Source organism: Mytilus galloprovincialis, chromosome 5 (assembly GCF_965363235.1).
Source record: "Mytilus galloprovincialis chromosome 5, xbMytGall1.hap1.1, whole genome shotgun sequence".
Classification (NCBI taxonomy): Eukaryota; Metazoa; Mollusca; class Bivalvia; order Mytilida; family Mytilidae; genus Mytilus; species Mytilus galloprovincialis.
The window spans coordinates 73,494,696-73,501,199 of NC_134842.1; positions in this window are offsets into that span (position 1 = coordinate 73,494,696).

Genomic DNA, 6,504 nt, shown 5'->3' on the forward strand with positions numbered 1-6,504 from the left:
GACTGACTATCTTGCTTTGTATGTGCTACATGTAACTGGACAATATTAGAAAAATAAGCCTTTGGTCATACTAAACGTTTGGTAGATTTTGTCAAGCTAAAAAAAATATTGACGATCAAACTGTGATACTGTATCGCATGTGGCAGAATTCTTCCAAAAATCATCATCAATAAGATAAGTCGGTTAACATTGTAAGCAAGGGAACGATGAAACTACTTAGAAAATGGAGAGATTAGAAACCAATTTTATCTGTTTTGATTAAACCTATTCTATGATATCAGAAAGTACCATTATTTCATCGTTAATCTTGATAAATCAGAAATTAATTTTACAAAAAAAAATAAAATGAACAAATAAAAAGAAATAGATACTCTTCATCGTCCTTTATAATAGTTCGATAAGTTGGCTCGTCTTGTAGTTATTCCTGCAGCCAAAAATTCACGTGTTAGGTAGGAACATCTATATTAAAAAAATCGTCTATATGCTAGGAAGGAATATCAGGCTACATTTTGTCAAGTACCAGGAGAAGAGTAAAGTAGTAAATTGCTGCAAACTTATATTGACGTCAAAGTGTATGATTCCAACGTTACGTTGAATTTTACGTTAGAACACATTTCATGTCTTACCAAAATTGAAATTTCTTAACTAATTTTCCACCGATCGTTTTCAAATTTTTTACATTGAGTTGGCATAAGTATTTTCTGTTTAATCAATAAAAAATCTGATAATTCATAATTTTTGCCATAAGGGTCGTCTTTGCTTGTCGGGCGTCGTATATTTTGTGTGTTTTATTTATCGAATGTCTAACCTTAATTTTTATTGTTTTTTTGACTAGCGAATATATTAGTCTAACAAAACCATATGACATAGGTGATTTATTCTCACTAAATAATTCAGAATTTGGTTACTATGCTGAACACATTTATCTTTATCGAATTAGACAAAAAGGATACACAGATACAGTATCTCCCAATTGATACGATATTCCCAGGCTGGTATATCTTAACATGATTTCCTTGATAGATGGTTCTGGCACACAAGGAAGCTATTAAACCAACAGTTCCAAAATTTAAAGTTGAAATCATCCCTTCGTAAATTTTACTGACGCCATCACGAGTTGGTTGACTATTATGGAATAATCGTTTCACAGGTCATATCGTCTATGTTCATTACTACGTAAATACAATCCCATTACCCATTTGACGAACATGACCGACAGAATTAGACTATTGACTGGGTTTGTAATAAAATGAGCACCAGATGCGTGTATTGTGTTCTATCATTTGTCTGTTTGTCTTTTACTTTTTACGACATGGCGTTGTCAGTTGATGTCCGATCCATGAGTTTGACTATCTCTCTTGAATCTTTCGACACTCTTTTATTTCGTGCACTGAGACCTATTTTCTGAAATCTGCCCGTAATGATACAAACAGTTATACTAAGAGTGTAGGATAACTTACCATGATGTTGTTGGTGTATTTGTTTTGTTGGAGTATACAGCTTTTGTCGGTTTTTTGTTGGGGATGACAATGGAGTACACAAACAGAACACACTTCTTTTTATTATAATCAATGGGATTCTAATAAACAGTTCATTAACAGTCTCAGCAAAAAATGCGATTAAGAAAAACTATTTTGAAATTCATCATTCTTAAATTGATAGCTAATGTTTATTTTTTTTGTACTTTAATCATTTGTATGACATACTTTGTATTACACGTCTGTATGATAATATGAACAATGTAAACCTTTTATTTCAGTTTGGTAACACTCCCTTACACGCAGCTGCTGAAGGAGGATTCATCAACATTGTTAAATTGTTATTAGAAAGAGCAGATATAGATCCGAAGAAAGAAAATAAGGTATGAAATGACGTCCTTTACAGGACAGTCCAACTTTGGAAAATCTTTCATCAAACCAAATCAGAAAAAAAAATGAAAATATTTTATTGAAATATACAAACTCCCACAAAATATGAATAAATTAGTTGAGTAGTACAATTGCTAAATCGTTTGAGACATCCAATAAAAAGAAAGAAAAACGATATTTAATTACACATATCATGATACATATTAAAAAAGTAAATTTGATATTATTGCTTACGAAACAACTTTAAACTCCGTCTCAAATGACTTAAATATAAGCAGCTTGTCTGTTTCAGTTATATAATTTTGACAACTTGAACTATTTCTTGTCCTATTTCGATTGCCTTGATTGTAACATATTTCTTCAAATCTGCCCATTATGATACCAACTGTTATACTACACGCACGATACAACTAACAATGATATTGTTGTGTATTTGTTTTTTGAGTAAGACGCCACGTACAATAATGACCATACCTAGCGGATCAGGCTTTTTGTTGGTAGAGGATGGGAAAATAAACACACAAAACAACCGTTGTCAATGAAAACTGAATACGATTACACATCACCATGGAAATGTACTATGCACACAAATAATTTATATAAACAGTTTTAACGAAATTGCGATTTGCAAAAAAGATTGAATTTCATTGACTTCCCGAAATGATTACAAATACATTTTTGTAATTTTATCATGTAATATAATTGTTTTTGTTAGCTTCCATATCATGCTATGAACAGTACAAGCTTTTTTATTTTAGTCTAATAAAACTCTCTTACACTCAGCTGCTAGAGGTGGAAATCTTGACATGGTTGAATTGTTATTAGAAAGAGCAGATATAGATCCAAACGATGAAAATAAGGTACGAGTGGACGTTTTTCTTTCATACTTGTAAAACATTGTTGAATATTTCATCAAAATCAATTTCAAAATAATGTTGCTTATAAATTCTATATACATCTCTTCAAAATACCTAAATTTTCAGAATGCAAAAAGCTTAACGTCATCCAAAGTAAAATCTCAAAAATACTGAACTTAGAGGAAAATCAATTTGGAAAGTCCATTATCACATGGCAAAATAAAAAAAAAACACATCAAAATCGAATGGACAAGAACTTCATATTCCTGACTTGGTACAGACATTTTCAAATGTAGAAAATGGTTGATTAAACCTGGTTTTATAGCGCTAACCATCTCACGTTGATGACATTCAAAATACCAAAACACACTTCAACTCAAATAATTTTGATTTTATAGAAATCAAAGACAGTCAATCTATTAAGATTTGTTTTCTTAGTTTCGGTTTATTTTGCATTTCAATTGCACAGATAATTAAGACAAGGATTTATCATTCATTAACGTATGTATATACAACAACTACTTATCTGATAAAGTGTGGAAATGGGAAAACTCGATGACTGTAGATGTAGTATTATTGTAAAAAAAAGATGCACACAGTTAATTAAGTTCACTACCAACTGAAGATATGATTCCGATTATGATATATTGCATGATATATGATCAAATGTGTTTTAAACCCGAACAAAAATGTTTTTCTTTGTTTCATATCAAACAGCATAGATCAATCATCTGTGTTTTTATGATTGATGAGTCTGATTAAAAGAAAATTATTTATTTTCTAAATAAAAAGCTCACTGCTTGAAATGGTGCATTTAATATAAAATTAAATGCATAGTTTATGCATGTCAAATTTCAAATTGAAATAAAATCTATGCATTGCACTGAAAAAAATCGAATTGAACTAGAATTTAAACTATATTCAATTAAAATAAATTTCCAATTTTTAACCTAGTTTAAGATGTTTTTAAATCTGATTCATTTTCAAATAAATGTTCGCCTTAATAAACATTGATCTTTTTTTTTTAAATATATAATAAACTTTAAAGTAAGAAAAAATTTCAAGGTTAATTGTAAACAATTTAAAAAAAAATCATATTTTTTTGGTTTATGACTTATGTTAATTTGAACCTCCATTAGATATAATACGATTTAAGGTAAATATAAGTCTTTTTTATCCGAAGTACCTACAAAAATAATCATGGAAATAAAAAATAAAGAAAAAGACGGAAGTTTTGCTCTCTTAGTGTTTTCTTCTTTTGGGGAAAATACTTTTACTTTAACTAAAAAATCGGGTTTGAAAATGTATAATTATAAGAAAAATTAAATACAAAAGGACATTCAATGAATATAATTATGAAGCCTTGAAGCAAATCATGGATCTTTCAACTTTTCTTATTCATATTTACAAAGTTTAAGATTTAAAGGAATATATTGCTCCTCAGTTTAATACTAGTGGAATAACCCTTGTGGTTTGGAATTTACAAATATATAATATGTCAGACCCATTGAAGACTGTAAAGATAAAACTACAGTTACTGTAATCTAAATATCATAAGTCATTCATTTTCAAAGTTCAATACTAGTTTGCTAAACATGCCTTTTCTTATATGTAAAGAATGCCAATGCCTCTGAATTTATTTGACAACTTAAAGTGTAAAAATTTAAGACATACAAAAAAGCCTGAACGTTTGAAATAAACTGCACAGGACAAGGATCTCTTTGCGTGATTTTGATTTGGGCAATTGGAACATATATATCATATTTACTCGCGTCTGGCGTATGAATTTCTTAAAAAATACGATTTTCAGACTTTTAAAAATGTTTTTGGTGTCTCAGCAAAACGGTAATGAGCCATATTGTCAGAAGGTTCATGTAAACGTACCCCGATCTTACAGGCATTTATTTAGTATCAACCTGACAAATCATACAGGATGTTCTTGAGGTTTTGGTTTCAGGTGCTGAAGTTGTGTATTATTGTATTACTTTTGCCGTTTTACTTTTATTTGTATTCTTACTATTAAGTCCCTTATGGTTCTGACGTGACTATGTATATGTCTAACGAGCATCGTGGTTTTGGCTTTGTGGTTTTCTCAATTCTGCTTGATCTAGAGGGTTAACTCGTAAGCATGACCTTTGTGTAGCGTCATGTGTCTCTCGTATTTATAATTTACTTAAATCATACTGTATCGGGAACTTTTTGTGTATTGACGTCTTTGCTAGTTGTAACTGTACATTTGTCATGATCTAAAAAAAACCAGTTATATTGTAAATATATATATATATATATATATATATATAATATAACATCTACACACGCTTAAAAAACACGTGTCGCATGTCTATCTCTAGATTCACCTTCCGTGACAAGGTAACACTACGACTATTGAAGTTATATTTTTATATAGCGGATGTGGTCGAGTGGTCTAGAGCGCTGGACATGAGGCTAAGCGATTGGATTCGAACTCACACCTTTGATACACTACAGCACCAATCGCTTAGCCTCATATCCAGCGCTCTAGACCACTCGACCACATCCGCTATATAAAAATATAACTTCAATAGTCGTAGTGTTACCTTGTCACGGAAGGTGAATCTAGAGATAGACATGAGACACGTGTTTTTTAAGCGTGTGTAGATGTCATATTATTATTTTCATACACAATGTATTTATTATTTGTCAGCAATCTAACTCAACAATATATATAACACAAATATATATACCGTTTCGATCCCTAACATCACTGAAGAGACATTTATTGTCGAAATCCGGATCTGGTGTACATAAAAGTATTGACACCTCATGTTTGTGGCATAACTTCTTGGCCACAAGTTTATTGTTTACTGTTAAGTATTAAATTTATATTAAGACAGTCTGTTGAAAAACACGTCCTCCGAACGTAATAAATATGTTGTCAATCAAAAAAAATCAAGCATCTTGATAATGTCAGTTTCAGAGAATTTTTGTTTGACTCAGAGTGATCTTTTACAAAGAAGAATTTATCCCTCCCTAAGACAAGATACTTATATCTACGTTGGCCATTCTTTTTTTATGAAACAAAGCAATACCAACTCTTTCAATTTGTCTTTTAGTTTGGAATGTGGAATACTTGTGTAAAGTGTAGAAAAGTCAAATGTTTTAATACTATTACAAGATGAAAGAGATAACACATAATGTGTCTTTGTTATAAATATATAACACAAATTAGTTCTGTAATCAATTGCATAGACATAGTTTATAGTGGGTCATTTTTCATAATTGTACAATGGTGACAGATGAACTGGTCGTTTAAATAGTTTGACAAGGCAAAATATCGTACATCTACCAAAGTCAAAATCATAACATTTTTCATACGAAAAAATTAAATTATAAGAGTCCCATTATTTCAAAAAAAAAATTTGAACAGGTATTCATAAAGCATTTCCGGTTATATTAAACTATCAAGTTTCTTCTACTAGTATCTGTTTATATTTGTTATCGAGTTAGTATTTAAATCACAGTGACTACACAATGCTCTTTTATCATATTCAGTGTACGGTTTCTTATTAGTTATTGTGTTTGGCTTTTAACTAGCTTCCAGTAACTGCTAGTTCTCTCAAATCGTACTTTCTTGTTAATTTGACCTGGTAATACTTTTTGAAATGTTTGTTTTTTTATTTAATGTTTACCTTATTTAAAATTAGAAGATGTGATCTGATTCCCAATGAAACAACTTTCACCTGGTATCAAATGATGTAGATAAGGCAATGTGTTTGTTTCTGCTTAATACTTTTGACTAC